The 20,760-nt window shown below is 48.2% G+C and overlaps 1 protein-coding gene across 6 annotated transcripts in view; it reads left to right on the top strand.

The window, feature by feature from the left end:
* Positions 1–20,760, top strand: part of ALPK2 (alpha kinase 2) — a 117,067-nt gene that overhangs the window by 54,599 nt on the left and 41,708 nt on the right. The gene's annotated exons all lie outside the window — the stretch shown is intronic.

The raw sequence follows: 20,760 nt of genomic DNA, 5'->3' as shown, positions 1-20,760 counted from the left end.
TTGAGACAGAGAGAAACAGAGCACGAGCGGGGGAGGGTCAGAGAGAGAGGGAGACACGGAATCCAAAGTAGGCTCCAGGCTCTGAGCTGTCAGCACAGAGCCCGATGTGGGGCTCGAACTCACAGACGGTGAGATCGTGACCTGAGCCGAAGTCGGAAGCTCAACTGACTGAGTCACCCAGGCGCCCCGAGAGAATCTTAAGCAGGCTCTACGCTCAGGATGGACCCTGCCTCAGGGTCCAATCCCATGACCTTGGAATCATAACCGGAGCCAAAATCAAGAGTCTGACACTTAACTGACTGAGCTACCCAGGCACCCCACTAATGCCTTTAAAATGCAAACTTTGGCCCAGTCATTAACATAATCCAGTGATCAGAGCTATAAACACAGCTAGCCGGACAGGTTCACTGCAGCATGAAACTGTGGCAACACTCTAGATATTTTAACAGTGGTGGGGGTGGGGGCAGGAGGCTGGTTAAATACTGCAGTACAAAATCCTTTGGAACACAACGCAGCCATTAAAAATCATACCTTGATAGGCATCTGGGTGGCTTAGTCGGTTAAGGGTCTGACGTAGGCTCAGGTCAAGATCTCCTGGTTCATGAGTTCCAGCCCCGCATCAGGCTCTGTGCTGACACCTCAGAGCTTGGAGACTGCCTCAGATTCTGTGTCTCCCTCTTTCTCTGCCCCTCCTCCACTCGTTCTCTGTCTCTCAAAAATAAATAAACATTAAAAAAAAAATCATACTTCGGAAACATTTCATATGAGAAAATGCTCATAAACAAATGACAAAGCATTATACCCGTAGTCTCTTCCCTTGAAAAATTTGGCTTCATGAGAGAAAGATCCAGCTCTTCACCTGTGGTCCCATGGACCCTAAGTTAAACCCCTGGTCGATTTTTAAAAAAAAATTTTTTTTTTTAACATTTATTTATTTTTGAGACAGAGAGAGACAGAGCATGAACAGGGGAGGGGCAGAGAGAGAGGGAGACACAGAATCCGAAACAGGCTCCAGGCTCTGAGCGGTCAGCACAGAGCCCGACGTGGGGCTCGAACTCATGGACCGCGAGATCGTGACCTGAGCCGAAGTCGGCTGCTTAACCTACTGAGCCACCCAGGCGCCCCCCCCCCCACCCCGTCGATCTTTTGTTCAACACCTTTACATCTCACTGCAGTTCTAGCATAAACGAGCTCGTCTCAAAATCACTCATTCAGCTCTTACCTAAGGGAACTGACAAAAACTGGTGACTTTTAAGTGGAAATAGCCTCTGTTCTCTCCTTTTAGCTACTTTACAGTATAAGTAAGCTCCGTTCCATTTTTCTTGAAAAATAGTGTATATAATAATACAACTTTTCTAAATCCCTTTAGAGACTGCCCCAAATCTAGCAGGAGAACCTTTCTCTTTGATCAGTGAACGTGGAAGCTAAAAGTTAGACGCTGAATAAAGGTCCCATGAGCATCCACGGGGCCTACACATGAGTTAATATTGTTAAAAATAGAACTGGGGCGCCTGGGTGGCTCAGTCGGTTGGGCCTGCGACTCTTGATTTTGGCTCAGGTCATGATCTCGCAGTTCGTGGGATTGAGCCCCGTGTTGGGCTCCAAGCTGACAGTGCTGAGCCTGCTTGGGATTCTCTCTCTCTCTCTCTCTCTCTCTCTCTCAAAATAAATAAATAAACATTAACAAAAAATAGAACCAATAAATATGGGCAAAATCCCCTTTCTTACCGTTTTCCTGGAATCATATATTGTGAGACTGTATTATGTGAGATGTCAGATTTCCCCAGAAGGAGAGCTGCTCTGTGATGGTAAGCAAGGGGTCATGACTGAACGCTGTGTCCCCTCTCCCACATCCAGTGTTAAAGCCCTAACTCCCAGAGTGTTGGTATTCAGAGGTGAGCCTTTAGGAGGTGATTAGGTTTGGACAAAATCATGAGGCTGGAGCCCCCATGATGGGATTAGTGTCCTCATCGGAAGAGGAAGAGAGACCACAGCTGGCTCTCTCTCCCTCCCCCTCCCCCTCACCGTGTGTGTCTCCTCCTCCTTCCCCATCTGTCTCTTCCCCCCCTGCTTCCTCCCTCCCTCTTTCTACCTCCCGCCCCCAGTTATGTGTATGTGTGTGTATGTGTGTGTGTCTTTCTCCTTCTCTCTCCCTCTCTCTCTCTCTCTCTTCTCTCTCTCCCTCTGTGTCATGTAAAGACACAGCAAGAAGGCAGCCGTATGCAAGCCAGGAAAAGAGTCCTCCCCTGGAATTGCATTGGTTCTCCAGAACTATGAGAAATACGTTTCTGTTGCTTAAGCTACCCAGTCCGTGGTATTTTGTGATAGCAGTCCCAACAGACGGAGACATAAGGTCAGCCTCAGAATTCAGAGCCCCAAGTGATCTGGGAGCCATTTGGTGGACTAATGCAGTAAATTACTAAAAAGCATCCCTTTGGGGCACCTGGGTGACTCAGTCCGTTGAGCGTCTGACTTCGGCTCGGTCATGATCTCATGGTTGGTGAGTTCAAGCCCCGCATCGGGCTACTGTCGGTGCACAGCCTGCTTAGGATCCTCTCTCCCCCTCTCTCCGCCCCTCCCCCGCTTGCGCCGTCTCAAAAATAAATAAGCGTTAAAAAAAAAAAAAAAGAAAAGCATCCGTATGGTCTACAATAGCTTCCATTTGTACCTAATTTAAACCAGAGCTCAGTCTATTCACTGGGAGGCTGTAAGTTCTTATAAAGGACGATTTTGCTATTTTGGTGCTCGTTGCGTGACACTCACGTGACACTTTAGGAAGGCGTTTTTTCCTGAAATGGAATTTTCACTTACCCCAGCGAAGCAATAAGCAAGGCATTCCAGGAAGTTGTGTAAAGAGCCTGAGGACGAAACTTTGTGGAGGTGCCCTTTCTCACATCATCACCTCAAGTTCATCACCTGGTCCAAAGTTTGCACAGATTGTGCGGAGAAACAAGTGGTGTCATCGGTGAAAATAGCAACCGTTCACAGGGTCTGCGTGTTCCAGGCACTATGTTAATGCCCTACATTTGGTATTAATCCGTGGAATACAAATGTGAGCTGGCCCACAGAACTCAAAGCGGTTAATTTACATGCTCATGGTACATCTATTTTAAGTGACAAGCCTGGAATTCACGTTCCCTAAGGAAATCAGGTCAGCACAGAACAAGTCGAGGCTGATGCTGCTGAGGGAGAGGAGCGTCAGAATCATCGGGGGTTAAAGAACCCCATTGATTGACTCCAACATCCAGATGGTTTATGGAATTATCTGGTGGTCCCCGAGGCAGATGCAGATGATGCTCAGGCCCCAACCCTCCTCAGTCACCTGGGCTTACCCGCAGCTGCAGGTAAGACAGTTTGCAGCACCCCACAGCTCCCCACCTCCTTTCTTCATGGCCTGGGACGGGGTTTGGCCACACACGACAAGGTAGCTGGAGGTAGGAAAACCTCCTGTTCCCATAGGATGATTCTAAGGCATGTGCCACACCGTTCTGTAGAGGGGCTCTGTGTGTCCACAGCTGCAACATGTGTAGTCATGTGCTGGCTGTCCTCCCTTCCCGGACTCACACTCTTCCTGAGGTCACCTCCCTGATAAACTAACTGCTTCCACATTCTTGTCTCGTGGTCGGTTTTTCCAAGGGGACTCAAGTTAGGACATCTTCCTACCTAATGCCTCCAGTTAACGTAGAATCTTCCGCCCCTGGAACACAGGGGGAAGTCCTTTTAAGGGCCTGACCTTGACGGCATCTGGCTGATTCCTTAAGGCCCGGTGTTCAGATGTCACTCATTTTGGAACACTTCCGGAATCCTCATGTCCCCGCATCGCCATCCTGCCCTGATCCACTCCCTTCGATAAAGTACTACAGCTCTTCATGTCACGGACTTGCGAGCCTCTACTATCGATTACGCTGGATTAGATGGACAGTCTACTGATTTGTTCGCTCCACTAGACATCGATTCCTTATGGGTCAGGGGCGAGCTTTGTTGAGCAGACACAGTACCCGATAGTTGGAAATGCCCAATCACTGTTGAGTCGAACACCGGCTCGATGTGATCTGATGGGCCCACTTGCAAAAGGGGATTTCAATTCAGCGGGTGTGCCAAGAACTTCAGAAAATTTGTAAACCAAAGTAATAGGAAAAGATTCGAATTGTAATCATTCATTTCCAACACTACAACGGTACGAATATGGAAAAGTAGTGTTTTAGTTTAGTAGGGGTGCCATAACGAAAGACCATAGACCGGCTGGCTTAAACAATGGAAATTCGTTTTCTCACAGTTCTGGAGGCTGGATGTCCAAAGCCAAAGGGTTAGTTGGTCAAGTAGGTTTCTTCTTAGGCCTCCCTCTATGGCTTGTGGATGGCCGCCTTCTTGCTGCACGTGTGTGGTGTCTATGTCCTATTCTCCCTTTCTTGTAGTGACACCAGTCATATTGGATCAGGGCCCACCCTAATGACCTCATTTTACTTTAATTACCTCTTTAAAGGCCCCATCTCCAAATATAGTGTCATTCTGAGGTGCAGAGTTTAGGGCTTCAACATAGGAATTGCGGGGCAGGGGGCACAGTTTAGCCCATAGCAAGTAGTCTATAAATCTCTCACAGACCATTCTGGGGCATGTGTCAATAAGAATTTTAATATCTGGAAAATCAGCATTTAACCATCTCAAAACTCAGACTGGGAGACTCCACGATTCTGGAAAAGCAAATATGCCCAATTTCTTCTTCTGGAACTAAGGCAGCTGAGTGCTGGCTGAGGGGCCACCCCAGCAGGTTGTCTAGGCCCTTTACGCTGTGGTGGGCAGGACAATGCCTGCAAAGACTGGGTCCCTGCCCTGGTCCCCAGAGCTGGTGAATATATTACCTTATGTAGTGAACGGGACTTTATAGATGTAAGGTAAGCATTTCGATGTGGGGAGATTACCCTAGATTATCTGGTCATCCAAATGTAATCACAAGGCCCTTCTAAGAGAGAAGGTGAGAAGAGGGTCAGAGTCTGAGAAAGATTTGAAGATCCCACGCTGCTGGCTTTGAATTTATTTGGAGGAAGAGGCCATGAGTTGTTGGAATGCAGCCAGCCTCCAGGAGCTGGAAAAGGCAAGGAGATTCTTTTCTGGAGCCTCTAGAAAGAATGCATTTTTGCTGATACCTTGATTCCAGCCCAGTGAGATCCATGTTGGACTTTTTGACTTGCAGAACTGTAAGATAATAAATTTGTATTCTTTTTTTTTTTTATGTTTGTTTATTTTTGAGTAGGGGTGGGTGGGGGTGGGGCAGAGAAAGAGAGAGAGGGAGACACAGAATCCAAAGCAGGCTTCAGGCTCTGAGCTGTCAGCACAGAGCCCGATGCAGGGCTTGAACTCACAACCCATGAGATCATGACCTGCCCTGAAGTCAGACACAACCCGGGCACCCCTAACTTTGTGTTCTTTTCAATGAGTGAGTTTGTGGTAATTTGTTACAGCAGCCACAAGAAACTGCTAGAGCCAGAAAGGGCAATTTAAACACAAAGTACCTCAAAGCAAGTCCGGATATCCTTCTTCAGGTTTTTATTTCAGACATCAGAGAAGGAACGCATTCATGACACAGATTGTGCAAATCCCAATTGTTTTTGGCTTAAAAAATCTGATGTGGAAGAGAAAACAATAAAGAAAAATGGCAACTTACCTGGAACGCGGCCAGCTTGATTTAAAGTACAACATGTTGGAACCCAGGAGGCCTCAGACAGTAAGGGCAAGGCCATGGGCTCCATAGCCAGTCCAGGCAGTAATTCCTGGGCCCTTTCAGGACTCTGCCCAGAACATCTCCAGGTTTACAGCGTCCTCTGTCCCCCCTCTCTCTGTCCCTCCCCTGCTCATGCTCTCTCTCTCAGAAATGAATAAACATTTTAAAAAATTTAACCAAAATATTATTTCAATATATAATCCATATAAGGGACGTCTAGGTGGCTCAGTTGGTTGAACACCCGACTCTTGATTTCAGCTTAAGTCATGATCCCAGGGTCGTGGGATCAAGCCCCGTTTCGGGCTCTGCACTGAGTGTGGTGCCTGCTTAAAGATTCTCTCTCTCTTTTTCTCTTTCTCTCTTTCTCTCTGCCCCTGTCCCCTGCTTGCACTCTGTCTTTCTCTAAAAAAGAATCCATATAAAAATGAATGAGATATTTTATATTCTTTTTTCCGCTATTTAAGTTTTCAAAATTTTACACTTATGTTGTATCTCAATTTGGATGCTATTTACTGGAAATACTTGATCTGTGTGTAGATTTCATGAAATTCACAATTGAAAGAGTAGATTCATATCCTCAAATTGTTCCAAGCCTACTTACGATTTTTACTAACTGTATCACACACATCAGTTTTTTAATTTATAGGTACATTAATTAAAATTAAATAGAATTTAAAATTTAGTTCTTTAGTTGTGCTAGGAACACTTCAAATGTTCATTAGTCACAAATAGCTAAGGTCTTCTGGATTGGACATCTAGGCTCTAAGTTATTTCTATTATAATTGTGTGTGTGTGTGTGTGTTTTGTTTTGTTTTGTTTTTTGAGCAGGGGAGGGACAGAGAGAGAAGGTAAAGAATCTTAAGCAGGCCCGACATCCAGCTTGATCTCACGACCCTGGGATTATGGCTTGAACCAAAATCAAGAGTTGGGTGTTTAACCAACTGAGCCACCCAGTCGCCCCTATAACTGTGATTTTTTTTAAGAAGCATACTGCCCCAGGCCTCAACCTTGTTTTTTCCCTTCTTTCCTACAGCTGATTCAATGATAAATTATAATTTTCTTTTTATTTTAAAAAATGGACTTTCCTAGAGTAGTTTTTAGCAAAATTGAGCAGGAGATAGAGAGAGTCCCTTATGCCTCCTGCCCCCACACGTGCACAGCCTCCCCTGCTATCATCCCCCAGCAGCATGGGATATGTGTTATGGTCGATGACCCTCCATTGACACATCATTATCACCCAGAGTCCGTGGTTTACATTAGGGTTCACTCTTGGGGTAGTGCATTCTGTGGGTTTGGACAAATGTGGCGAGACATCCACCCAGTATTACGGTATGTGGTTCTATTTTTTTTTTTAATTTTTAGTGTTTATTTATTTTTGAGGGAGAGAGAGAGAGAGCATGAGCAGGGGAGAGGCAGAGAGAGAGAGGGAGACACAGAATCCAAAGCAGGCTGAAGGCTCCGAGCTGTCAGCATAGAGCCCAATGAGGGGCTCAGACCCACCAACGGTGAGATCATGACCTGAGCCACCCAGGTGCCCCTAGGTGGTTGTATTTTTAAAGGAAAGGGCTGCTTCCTGTGTCCCATATATTCCGAGCCATGGTCTATCCTTTTGGAACAAGTGGCAAACAGCAACACTTGTCACCCCACGAGCCCCTCCAGCCTCCCAGCCCTAACCCCACGTAGCCTTTACTTTTAATGCCAAGTTCTAAGGTAGCCCCCGACTGCCAGGGCCTTAGTGTCCCAGTTGGCAAGCGGCCAGCCCTGCTTGTTGGGCAGGCTCCACTGCGTCTCTTGTGTCACTTTGAAACTAACATGCCACCCCACCCCTGCGAGCCATCTATCAGGTTACTGTCAGGACAAAAGGGGACACATTCCAGTTGTCTCTGAGGTCACAGGTTACTGGGCCTGGGAAATCAGATGTGGAGTAGGAAGCTGGGTAGGGCAGCGGGGAGGACTGCTTCTCCCTTGAAAGTGAGTTTCCCTCGTAAGGTGTCTACGGGCTTAACGTCTGAAGGTCCAGACTCAGCATCGGCATCTCCCCAGGGGCAGGGAGTGTCTGGCCCATTCCCTCGAGCTTCGTGGGCTCGTGTAGGGTAATGCTTCTCACACTTGTTCGTAGCGTGCAGATCACCGGCGAAGTTGTTGGAAACTGCTTCTGATTCCCTGCGTCTAGGGAGGGGCCTAGGATCTACATTGCCAGTAAGTTCCCAGGGATTTCCAGTGACCACATTTCTGGGCCACAGAGGCTTTCCCTGGAAGGTGTGCCCCACCCTGCCCGTCTGCCCTCGTCCAGCACATTCACCTGCCCACCAGCTAATAGTGGCTGATGTTACTGAGTATAAGTACGTGCCAGGCACTGTGCCGAGACTTCAGTGGGTTAGCTTATTTAATTATCTCAACAACCCAACAAGATAAATCCTGTGTCTGTCGGGGCTCTGGGTCAGGAGGTGGTACAGCCTGGCTTTGAACAGAGTCTGCCCTGACACCGGGCCCTCAGCCCCAACCACGACGCTACGTAGCTTCTTCCTTCCATTTTAGGTTTGAGTTCATGGGGTCAGTTTCAGACCAGTTCTCAGGGCAAGGGGGTCAGACGTCTTTCTCCAAATTGGGCCTTCAGCATCACTGATGAGATGGTGAGGGTTCTTCAGGCTCCAGCCATATCCTTCCCAACCTCTGGGAATATACACAAGATTCTCTTCTCCTGCAACAATCCTCCTGAAACCTCAATCTGGGAATATCATTCCCTTGTTGAAAACAACACCTTCGCGGCCCCGGCCAAACCTTGGTGGACGCTCATTCTAGAGGACTAAACCTGAACGCTTTTGCATAACGTGAAGAACTCTCCAGAACCAGGCTGTCGGCTCTTTCCACTGTCCCCCTTCACTCTGCCCTTACCCACATCCTGGTCATTCCGGACACCTGGGAACTTGCCTGCCCCAGTGCCTTTGTTCACGCTGTTTCCTTGGCCTTCTCTCCCGACAGAACATTCGCTGACCTCCTGGACCTTGTCTGCCTCCTTACGCAGACCGTAAATTCCGAGAAAGTCGTCAGCTGGTGATGTTCTTTCCCCGGCAGCTACGACAAGTCGCGGCTCAGAGAGAGCTTTCAATAAGTGTTTGTTGAATAAAGGAATGGAAGAATTAATACCTGTAAATGCAGAGGCAGCAAATAAATGGGTTCTGGATCTTTCCCTGATGTGCTTGTCTCTCCTCTCCTCTCCCCGAAAGGAGAAGTAATTTCGTTTTAAAACGTTTAAAAACGTTTTAGTCCCATCCCTCTGCGAGCATTCACCTTATAGCACAGCTGTGTGTTTGCTCAGCTGGGCTGTGACTCCGTGAGCCACGTGGAGACAGACTCTGGGTCTGATTCATCTGTGAATGCCCAGAACAAACACAGTGCCTGTCAACAGTATTTGTTCAACTGAATTACCATCTCATTAGGGAGGCGAGACAAACACGAAAGATCACATTCCCCCACCCCCTCCAATTTGCTGCCTCCACCGCATTTGCAGAGCCTAGGAGGGGGTGGGGGCGGGTGGGAGGTAAAATTGCAAATTCTGTAAGTTCCCCTTTTCTGCTGATGCTTGAAAAATTATCTTTCTGAGTCAGCACAGGTATTTTGATGCTGCCTTGAGATTTCAGGCATTTTTTTTTTTTTTTAAACTGATGGTTGAAAAACAAGTACATCACATTTACCATCAGACTGATGGTGCTGGATGGGAAAATAACCATGGCGAGAACTGTTTGCTCCTTCGTCTTTTACATTTCTAGCTCAGGGGCTAATTCTGACAACAAACATAAGGAACTCCCCAATCACTGCCTCTCCAGCAGCAGATCGGAGAATGTCCGGACTGGTCACTCTAAGGCCATTCTGAAGTGGCTGGCACTGATCGTGGGGTCCGGAAGCTGGGCAGTGACGAGGGATAGACCCTCGGTTGTACTGAATTCACCCTCCTGACAGACTGCTTACCGCCGAAGCCAGCAGAAACTCCAGAAGAGGGCCAGCCTCCCTCTAATTATCCTGCTGCTAGAACATCATTCCAAACCTTCCTAGTCTCAAATCCACACCCGCCCCAGTCAAGGGACAAAGCTTCACCACTGAGCAAACAGGAGACCGTGGGCAGGGAAAGCCAACAGGCCAGGCCAGGAATGGAACGGGTTGCCATGGTGTGTCAAAAATTGTCCCCCCCCAAATTTATGTCCACCTGGAACCTCAGAACGTGACCTTATTTGAAACTAGGGGTTTTGTAGATATAATTAGTTAAGATGAGGTCAAAAGATAGGAAGGATTCTTCCCTAGAGCCATGCCCCCCGGGACATCTTGATTTCAGGCTTCTGGCCTCCAGATCTGAGAGAATAATGCGTGTCTTTCTAAGCCACCCGGTCGGTGATCCTTTGTTTCCGTAACTCCAGGAAACTCGTAACAGTCGCCAATGGTGTGGACAGGGATTTGCCAGAAAAAAATTGTTTTTGGTTGTTTTTCCAGTTCTGCCTCCAGGACCTACCTCCAGAGTAGCTCAGGAAATTTAGAATTGCCTCAAGGGTGAGGTGAAGATCGTGAGGTCGTAAGGGTTGTGCTGAGGAACACAAACAGAAGAAAGAAGTGTCTGTTCTTATTTTTTCTTTAGGCAGGACCATAATGTTTAGTCTGCCTTTGTTGAGAGAGGAGTTTTCTAAATTCCTTTCTTCTTAATAGATGAGGGAGCCTTATCTCTGCACAATCAGTGGGAGCCTGTGAGGGTTCAGACTAGGGTATGCAGCCCTCGAACGCGCCCTCGGAGACGCTGTGATGAAAAGTCAGGGCCCGGAGGGGCACGTCCACCCAGACTCCACGTGTCCTGGCATCAGGATGGTCGTTGCACAAGTTGAGGAAAACTATGAGAGCAGATCTTCCCCTGCTTCCATTTTGGGACGGGGGGAATAGCCCACCACCCATCTACCAATGTGGGCAACTCAGATGCCACCTGCCAAAGGGGCTGGGTCACAACCAGGCAGAACCGAGGGCCTGAGCTTTCCCTAAGGGAACGTTCGAGTTATCAGATCCGAGGCAGGCCTCGTCAGAGAGAAAACCTGCTCTCCGCTCAGCCCTCCAAACCCCTCCATGTGAGTGAGAGCTCAAGAGGAAGACAAGATCAGTGCCAGAGGAAAAACTACAGAGCTTGCATTTACTCATGCATATGGGAAGTAATATACATGAATTTTCAAACCGCCATCCATGCAAATATCAGCTCAGCCTATTTTCTGCTTTTCCAGCTCAAATCACTGCATTGAATCCCAGACATGGCCTTTCTTCCTTGGATCTCACAGCATGTCCCTAACAACTTGAGCTTCCCAGAAACTTCTTTCTGATGCATTCTTTTTCCTCCCATCTACAAGGGGAGAGTTGATCTTGATGGCTCCATGAATTTCTAGTCCAATCACCATATTCATCGTTGCTCTCCGGCCTGCCTTTGATTCCCTTCGTCTTTACAGTGCGGGTGCTTTAACCTTAACCCTTCAGCTGCACATCATAACTTGACAACTCTGTGCCCACGGTTACACAGACTTTGCTACCTTCGGTGCCTGGTGCTCATGGGTGAAAGTATGCTGATGTCTTCTGGATAGTCTGCATCTGGAACCAAAGGAAAGAAAGAAAGAAAGAAAGAAAGAAAGAAAGAAAGAAAGAAAGAAAGAAAGAAAGAAAGAAAGAAAGAAAGAAAGGAAGGAAGGAAGGAAGGAAGGAAGGAAGGAAGGAAGGAAGGAAGGAAGGAAGGAAGAGAAAGAAAGAGAAGAAGGAAGGAAAGAAGGAAAGAAAGAAAGAAGAAGGAAGGAAAGAAGGAAGGGAAGGAAAGAAAGAAAGAAAGAAAAGAAGGAAGGAAAGAAAGAAGGAAAGGAAGAAAGAAAGAAAGAAGGAAAGAAAGAAAGAAGGAAGGAAAGAAAGAAAAGGAAAGGAAGGAAAGAAGAAAGAAAGACCAGATGGCTTCAGTTTTGATCCAGAGAAGGCCAAGGCCAACCAAGCAGCAAATTATTAGAGATGAAGACTTCTATTTTAGCAGAAAATACATATGAACCAAGGCACAGGACCCTTCGCCCACTTTTCAGGTAGTGGATCAACATCTCAACAGAGAATAAGAAGAGAACCATACTCTGAAGAGGCAAAACCTTCCTGCCTGTGTTGGCAAAAAAAAAAAAAAAAAAACAAAACCCAGACAACAAAAAACAACACTGGACCAAGAACAGATTGGATGGATTTCATTCATTTGACCTATTTTTTTTTCCAGCATTCCTTTCTGGAGTTTCCATCTGATTGATTGATTGATTTTTGAGAGAGAAAGTGCATGTGCACACACGGGGGAGGGGCAGAGAGAGAGGGAGAGAGAGAATCCCAAGCAGGCTCCACGCTGCCAGCACAGAGTCTGACGTGAGGCTCGATCTCACGAACCGTGAGGTCATGGCCCAAGCCCAAATCAAGAGTTGGACACTCGACTGACTGAGCCTCCCAGCCGGCCCTCATGTGACCTATTTTTTGAGCACCTGCTGTGTGCCCTACTCCAAGTCGAATAAGATTACCTAGGAAGCTTTGTTTCTCCTGTGAACAAAGCTGTGTCTGAATTTAATCAGGTAGCTGTATAGCCTGCTGGTTATCTGTACCCTTCTAGAACTGAACTCTCTGGAGGGACATTTTCTGCTTAACCAGATGCCCAACCTGGACATAGAGCTATCCTGCTACTTACTAGGAAAGACATACGGCAGAGAAGGGACTCTTCGAGCCCCGAGTCTGCATTTTCTACCCATTGTGGTAATGACCATCCTGCACAAGCGACCTGCCTCTATTTATGTTTATATTCAGATTTTCCAAGTGCCAGGTGCCATCACTGCTGTGCACGGGGAAGCCATGCTGAATAGGCAGAGTAGTAGAGTTGTAACCATGACAAGTATTTCCTGTTTCTGAAGTTTACAAGAACTGGCTTTGTACCGTGTATTATTGTCGGTGGAGTACAGTAACTGCAACTACGTTGGTTTTGGTTTTGCTCACAAATTCTAGAAACTGTAAAGAGAGAGATTGATTTGAAAATGCTCTCCTAGAACCTAAGGCTTAATTCCCCCCCAGCTGTTATCCATCTGAAATCTACATAGAAGTTTCAGTCTGTGGGAAGTAAACAACCCCTGTAAACTCACCCCTAGCTCACCACCTACAGCAGGAATTCAGTCCGTGGCCCGTGGGCCCTGACGAGGAGATCGGTGGGCTCAAGGCGGCCTGGAAACCTCTGAAATTGCAGGCAAAATTGTGTAGGCAAAACAAGACTTGGGGGGAAGAAGCCATGACTTTTCTCAACCCCAAAAAGGATGAGCAGAGCTGGGGGCGGACAGCTCCTGGCCTTCTGCTCTGTGGCTGTGAAGATTTTCATCGCCTTGGACTAGATCTGTGAGCCTCCAGAACTCTGCAGGTGGCCTTCAGGGCCCCTGTGCTGGCTCAGTACAGCCTGCCAGGAAGACGGGGCACTGGCTGCACTGAGGAGGGAGGGGAAGCTATGAAGGACAAGAATCAGGACATGGGGCCCTGCAGTGACCAGCACAGGCTCCTCCCTGGCCCTCTCTGGGGTCCCCACTGGTACCTTCTGGATCCGGTACCATAGGCTGTGCCTTCTTCTCTAACACCTGTCACAGTTCACAGAGAGGATTAGATCGGGAAGCCTTTTGAGCCCAAGGGAAATCCGGTTCCAAGGGGAAGGTGAGGTTTAAGCCCCATTTCAATGTTTGTCCTGTTTACGTGGCAGCAGGGTGATAGGCCGTCAGGGCCAACCAAGGCCGTCAGGACCAAGAGATACTCTCCAGCCTCTCACTTTACTCTGGAAGGAACAGCCTCGGAAAGACCTGGTGACTTCTCCAAAGCCGCTTGCCACGGCTCAGTGGACCCAGGACCGCAGCTGGGTTTCCTGAGGCCCACTCCTCCGTCCATGCCGTTCCACTTTCCATTAACCTCCTCATCCAGCGCCAGTGTCTTCAAGACAGCAAACAACAGAGAGACTCTTCAGAAATGGAATGCGAGACAGATCACCGGCCTTCCCAGCTCTGCCTTCCTTAGGTCTGCAGATCGCACAGCAAAGTTCCAGACACACACAGGGAAGGATGAAGGCTGCTTTTCTGACTCATGGCACTTGGCAGTTGAATACTATATACAGGTCTTGTTGTGTGTTGGGAGAGCTGGTAGATTTGCCCTTAACCTTACACAACCCAGAGTCCCTAAGGCGTACGTTTCTATGGCATTCTACGAACATTGACTATATTAGCATACATACAGCACTTAAGAACGGGATCTGCCCCGTGTTAAGGGCTCCGCAGGGCTTAGTGATTGGTCATAGTGGTAGCACCTGCCTCACATCACCTGAGCAGCACAATAAACGGGGAGCTCCTGGCTCCCACGCTAATGGTCTTCCGCTCCCGCCATATTCCCAGGCAAAGGTTCCACTGAATGTACAGAGCCCTGAGCCGTAGGAAAGGACGTTTGTCTCGGGAACCCAGCCAATAAGCCAATCTCCCAATGAGAGATCAAACTGACATTTTACATACCCTGCCACTCTTCCAAGAAATCAGGACAGGATTGTAAGGCCAGCGGCCTGGAGATTTCTGGTCTCCTAGGAGGCAATGGAATGAAGAAAAGTTGGTCAAATGAGCTCAGCATCAGTTGTCGGAGTGAGGTTTTTAGATGAGCGTCCTGCAGTTTATTGTGTGTTCTTTTGACATTCAAAGCCTTTAAGTGATGCTCCTTTCTGGGCAACCGGGCAACTCCTAAAAATAGATCAAGTTCCTGAAATATTCTCGTTTGCCTGGAAGCTTTCTCTGGCTGGGGACTGGGCTATTTCAGTTTTGCCGCCCCAGGTGGTATGGATTTGCTCTATCGAATGACGAATGACTGAGTGGCGCTGTGCCTGTAGTGAGGGCTCAGCAGATATTTGGGAAAGGTGAGCCGTGGGCGAGGCCATGGCAGCCCAGGATGGTTAGGAGTGGGGAAGGTCCCACTTAAAGGTTCCTGGAACCACAGGGGGAAATTGATGATGTGTAGACAGCCACTGAAGAACATGTGCTATTTATATCTAGTCCAGATAAGAAAGCACATCCAGAGACATGTAGAAAGAAACAGGAGTTCGAGAAAGAAAATTATCCCATGAGAGCACACATCTGCCTATGACAGTGTTCCCAGGTGAAGCAAGGAACTAAGTGGCTTGACCCTCCTGTCCCCAGGTGGTTGTATTTGGCCTTTAGAACCTTGGCCTCTCCTTGGATGAAGAGATAATCATCCTGTCTTCTCACGTTTCCCCATTCTCCCTCCCTCCCTCAACTTCAAGTTCACCTTGCCTCAGGCCTTTTTGGTCCCTTGGCATTTAGACCAGCCCCTTGAGTCCCCTTTCCAGGAGCCACACCCCTTGCCCTTTGTGACATTATCCGTTAAGCTAATCTCTACCCAGAGTCACCAGAGCCACCCGATGCCTCTAGAAGGTCTCCAGGGCAAACCCCACATGCCTTTTCCTTTATCCCCCAGCAATATATTTTCCTCTCCTATCCATTAGGAATGCTTTTAGCTGCAGTTAGCAGGACACTTGGCTATTCCAGCCTCGGACATAAGGATCTGTGCTGTGCGCTTCATCGGAAGTCAGGGTAGAAGTTCTCAGTGTGGCTGCAGTGACTCAATGCAATGACCTGCCAGCTCCCAGGTCTTTTCTCTCATTCTGCCCCACCAGCCGCAGTGTGGTTGGGGGTCATTTTTGCGATGGTTGCCTCTTGGCTGGAAGGTGGTGGTAGCTCAGTACCAGGCATCACTCTTCACCACAGAAAGAAGGATGGTCGTAGGCAAGGCACCTGCCATATCGGTACCTTCTATAAGGAAAGCAACGCCTCCTGAGGAGTCCCTTAGCAGAATTCCCCTCGTGTCTTACGGGCAAGAACCGACCCCTTGGCCCCATCTAGCCACGCATCCAGCTATGGGAGAGTATGTGGTTTCCCGGCTCTTTTGGTTGGAGGTAGAAAGGGCAAAGGGGGGTCGGGGATGCTGTTGAGTTAGTTAACCACAGCGCCTGCCACATCTGCCACGTTCTGCTCAGTGGAGAAGATTCCTGAGGCCGCAGGAACACGTCCAGGAAGTATCTAAGAGTTGATACGTGTAACAAAGAGTGCAGCGTCTGGTCTGGGTGCTGCAGGGATTGCAGTCGTGGGGTAGAGGTGGTGACCTCCCTTCCTCTCCTGGAGCAGCAGTGATAGCTAAATCCCATCCATTTGGCCCTTCGCTCAACTTGTCAAGGATTCTTATTTACCCTTTCCATGTACCTCTTGTCTCTTCAGCTGGATTAGAAGCTATCCGAGAAGAGGGATCTTGTCTCATACCACCTTCTATTGTTAGCGACTCCAATTCGTGTCGTGTGCTTTGTTGGCCTTTGGGACACTCTCATTAACAAAGGGGAATATACCTCTGCACAGCCCGGAGTGGCCGAAAAGACAACACACCCCGCTGGCGGCTCCATGACAGACGTGCTTGGGAGGCCAAAGTTCTGGAAAGGTCAGCGAATGAAACAATGTGTTTGTGGAGTCCGAGGAGGCCCCGTTGACAGAGAGGGGGTTGGAAAATGCTGTGCAAGCAGAGGCTAGGTTTTCAGGCTGAACGCCGCTTTCAAAAACAGCTTTGGCGGTGTTACTAAATTCGGCTCGCAACATCCTCTCCTTGTAGTCATTCATATGTTTATTGGCTCAGCAAAATTCATGGAGCCCCTAGTATGGGCCAGGGTTCTGGAAATTCAGAAATGAATTAACAGAGCCCGTGCCCGTAGAGCTTGTGAGGAAGCCGGCAAACAAACAGGTGATCACGTTGCATGGAATCAGGACCGTTGCAGTCTTCGTACCCAAAGTGTCACAGGAGCCCAGAAGTTCCAGCTTTAAAACGAAGGGGACTTCCCAGCCTCTGGGTGCCGTTTGCCTTAAGGTCTCTTGTTGGAAAACTTGAGTTGGAAAGCCAGCCGGACTTGGCTCTAAGTCCGGCTTCTGCCATCGACTGTGGGACCTTGGAGGGATTTCTAACCCCTGAAACATCAAGACCTCACGTATCAGCTCCCAGTTTACTGCCTCTCCGCTCCTAAGGAAGCTTTCCGTGTGTGCTTCTGAGAGCACAATTAACCATTTGTCTGTTCAAGTAAGGCCAGCGTGAAGCTTTCTCAGCAGAGGGCACTGGAAGGACACTGCGGGAGGAGGGTGACATTTTCAGGGTGTGTGTGTGTGTGTGTGTGTGTGTTCACCCCATACAGTCGGCCTCAGCCACGAGGCTCAGAACAGAGCCCACCTGCAAACCTGTAGCCTTGGCCTAGTGATGACTTTCCTGCAGCCCTCTCGACCCAGAAACCAGAGCTCTGCACGGCCCCCCTCTCCGAAGGCCTCCTGTCTGTACCAACCCAAGCCCCTTGTGTGGCCTCCACAAGCCACCTGGGGCCCCACATACACAGAGCTGTCGTTCCCTGTCCCTACCCCCGCCGCATGTAGCCCACCCACTCTGAAGGCCCCACGCTCTGCCCCTGCCAGCGTCTAGACTCCCGCCTCACCGAGGGCTGACTGCCTCTCTCCCCGCTGGTGTCCGGAAGGGTTGGCTGTTGCCCTCCCAGCGATTCCAGACCTGGTTAACCCAGCAAACCTCTCTGTTACGGGCACCCTGTTTACACCTTCTCCAGCTAGGTTTGAGCCCTTGCAAGCCGTCCTTCCTTGGTAACCTCCCTCACCTTAGAGGACGGAGGGGTCTCCCTGTATCTTACGGTTTTTCTTCTGTGCAATTAACAGTTCTTTGCATTCAACTCCCCTTAACCTGTTGCGTGGTTGCTGCCTCTTGATGGGACCCAGGCCATTTATCTCATCAGTGAAAAAGAGACGATAGCATCAGGATCTCAGATTTACTGTACCAATCAGATGAGAAAGCCTACACAAAGCCCAGAGCACATCTCTCTGCTAATCAGTGTTGCTGAATTTTCTCTTTGTCCTAGCCACTGCTTTCTGCCCACGGGGAGCCAGGCAAGCCAATGTCAAGGGGTGCCAGGGATCCCACAGGACGGTGCCGACATACGTGTGGTTAGCCTCGGAGGAGGGGACAGAGGGTCAGAGAGGCCAAAAGAGGTTACTTGGGGTCATGGGTCCAATACTGTATGAAGCTGAACTCAGGTGGCCAGGCCTAGGAGTCCACACTTCACCCGCCACACTGGGTTTCCTCGGAGGGCCCCAAACCCTCCCTTCCTTTTCACTACAAAAAGGACAGTTTTCTGACCTGACAGAACCTCCTGAGTCTCAGCATTCACTCCATAATGAGAATAGCTGAGCAGCAGGAGAATCATTTGCTAGAGTTCTTTCATAATGACTTAATGAAGAGATCTCCTCCTAAAAGAAAGATCTGACTCATTTGAAAGCTGTGAGTCTGTGGTTTCCCTCTCTCTGAGTCAGCCTCTGAATGACACCCAAGGAGCCTGCCCTTCGAACCCAGTCTGTTAGCCTTGACAAGTATCTACTGGGCTGTTAACAGGCTCCACTTGGAGAAAAATCCCATGGTTCCCAATCAAATTTATGGAGTTTCACATCAGCAGCCCACCGTTGGTATGGTTTGTTGCTTGAACATAATTTTCCAAAGGCCGGCAGTCTTTGTCATGTTCACCGCTGCTTTCCCAGTGCTTAGAATAGACCTTGGGGTGTAGTATATGCTCAGTAAACGTTTGCCAAGTGGATGGATTTACACGGTTAAAGATTCATCACATTTACATGTGTGGGGCTTCGCTAGGCTATTTTAAATAAAGTGGGATTTTATTTTATTTTTTGTTTAGTTTTTTTTTTTAAGTTTATTTATCTTAAGAGAGCAAGAGAGAGCAGGGGAGGGGCAGAGAGAGGGAGCGACAGAATCCCAAGCGGGCTCTGTGTTGCCAGCAAGGAGACTGACACGGGGCTTGAACTCATGAATCACGAGACCATGACCTGAGTGGAGATCGAGAGTCGGACGCTTAACCGATTGAGCCACCCAGGTGCCCTGGGATTTTATTTTAAAAGCAAGAAAGGAGAGGAGTGAGTACACCTTAACAGGCACATGACTGCTTTGGAAATCAAGGCATGATACCGTGGCTATGCTGATATATCCCAGTGACCAAACTCACCCTGATCAAGACTTCCTCATCCTGTGACTCACCCTTTCCAGAGGCCAGTGTCTGCTGGGCATCAGCCTGGAACTCTGTTGTTTGGTAGGAAGTGATAATGGGTGGGGAGCATCCCAGCAAGTAACAGAGTGGCTTTTTAACTGGAGCCCTTTGGGAAGAATTGTCCAGTGCCTGGCAGAGAATTCTACACCAGGCGGCCGCTCCATAAATGTCTGTTGGCACTGATGATGCTGTAGTGACGACAAGATCTTAAAATAAAGGACTGACATAGGTAGTAGAAATTCAGGCCAAGGAAGAAGGCTCGAGAGAGGGTCACCGTGTTTTTAAGTGGACAGTCTTCCCTCATTCCTCAAATCATGACCGGGGAATTATCCACATTTTCTACGTTTGATATTTCAGTATATTTGTTCCACAGCTCACTATGAAAAAAAAACGGAACCAAAAAAGTAAATGAAAAGAACATTCTCTATATGTGCTATAGAGGTGAAACCATACACATGTTAAACTTCTTGGCACTAAAAGAAAAAAAGAAAAAAAAACCCACAACCTTGCTTATTTCCCAGAAGTTATCTTGTTTTCCTTTTCCATTTTAATGTGATGGGGGATATAGAAAGAGAGTAAATACATTTTCCTTTTTGGAAACACCAGGATGTGAACCAGTAGATCCCCTGCTTATGACTCAGTCTTGTCTTTTCTTTTCTTTTTTCTTTTCTTTTCTTTTCTTTTCTTTTCTTTTCTTTTCTTTTCTTTTCTTTTCTTTTCTTTCTTTTCCTTTCCTTTCCTTTCCTTTCCTTTCCTTTCCTTTCCTTTCCTTTCCTTTCCTTTTTTCTCTTTTCTTTTTTCTCCTCTCCACTCCTCTCCTCTCCTCTCCTCTCCTCTCCTCCCGTCCCCTCCCCTCCCCTCCCCTCTCCTCCCCTCCCCTCTCCTCCCCTCCCCTCTCCTCCCCTCCCCTCTCCTCTTTTATTTTCTTTTTTAAATAGAAAGTCAGGAGCAGCAGAAAGCCCAAAGCCCTTCAGATTTAGAGGCTTAGTAGCTGACGTCAGGTTGAGCTGTCTGAACTGGGGCACGGTTCTTTCGTTTACTCATTCTTTCAACAAGTGCTTATGGTGCACCTGCTGGGTGCTAATTGTTGTAATAGACCTTGAATACAACATAGGATGGGAGCTCTTTCCAGATGGGCATATTGCCTGAGTTGTATCCACATCACCTGGGATACTCCCTAGTACATTGGAGGCATTCCATAAATACTTGCTGGATAGATGAATGGTCCCGGCCCTCATGGAGTTTATAGTACAGGAAATTATACTACATTTCTTCTTGTTCCTTTAGCACTAGTGTGCCAATAAGATCAGAAATAAATGAACGTCAGGCTAGCTTTAAGGAGAGTGAGAGGTGGCTCCCTGGTGGCAGCAGGCAGCCTTGGAGGGAGGTGTGGTCATGCCCTTGTCCTGTTTCCCACTGGCAGTAAGTGAAGGGATTGACCGGGGGACAGTAAGACCAAGATTCTCCCGTGTGGTTTATGGGAAGGAGCCTCAGGACGCAGAACCACACTGTGCACAGGAACATTCCAGGTCTACTTTGTCACACGCTGGGAGACGCTGTCTGTTCCCCTCTATAAGCCCAGTTATCAGTTTCTGCACACTTGAATGAGGCTGCTGCAAAGCAGGACTCCTGAGGGGTTGGCAGGAAGATGGAGATTCTTCCTGAAATTGAGCAGAAATTCCCTTTGTGTTTGCTGGACCTAATTTTGATACGTATTGAAATAATGGATGAGCTAATAGTTTTAAGAGGCAAGAAATTAGTCCAAGATCTTGTTGCTTCCTTAAACAATAGCCAATGTCACAGAACAGGCAGGGTCTACTCCTCACCATGTGAGATTCCTTCCTTCTTTGATTCCTTC

Source organism: Panthera pardus, unplaced genomic scaffold, assembly GCF_024362965.1.
Source record: "Panthera pardus isolate Hobbes unplaced genomic scaffold, ASM2436296v1 HiC_scaffold_15, whole genome shotgun sequence".
Classification (NCBI taxonomy): domain Eukaryota; kingdom Metazoa; phylum Chordata; class Mammalia; order Carnivora; family Felidae; genus Panthera; species Panthera pardus.
The sequence above is the reverse complement of the archived record's forward strand: the minus strand, read 5'-3'. Positions and strand labels throughout refer to the sequence as shown.